This window comes from Egretta garzetta, unplaced genomic scaffold (assembly GCF_000687185.1).
Source record: "Egretta garzetta isolate BGI_Z169 unplaced genomic scaffold, ASM68718v1 scaffold45, whole genome shotgun sequence".
Lineage (NCBI taxonomy): Eukaryota > Metazoa > Chordata > Aves > Pelecaniformes > Ardeidae > Egretta > Egretta garzetta.
This window is the reverse complement of record NW_009260028.1, coordinates 11668554-11668947: the sequence shown is the minus strand read 5'-3', so window position 1 is coordinate 11668947 and position 394 is coordinate 11668554.

Here is a 394-nt window from a genome sequence, read left to right as displayed (position 1 = left end):
CTTTCTATGATGGTGTGACAGCATCAGTGGACAAGGGAAAACCAACAGACGTCATCTATCTGGACTTCTGCAAAGCCTTTGACACGGTCCCCCACAACATCCTTCTCTCTAAATTGGAGAGCTACGGATTTGATGGGTGGACTGTTCAGTGGATAAGGAACTGGCTGGATGGTCGCGTCCAGAGGGTAGTGGTCAATGGCTCGATGTCCGGATGGAGACTGGTGACGAGTGGTGTCCCTCAGGGGTCCGTACTGGGACCAGTGCTGTTTAATGTTTTCACCAATGACTTAGACAACGAGATCGAGTGCACCCTCAGCAAGTTTGCGGATGACACCAAGCTGAGTGGTGCAGTTGACACACCAGAAGGACGGGATGTCATCCAGAGAGACCTGGA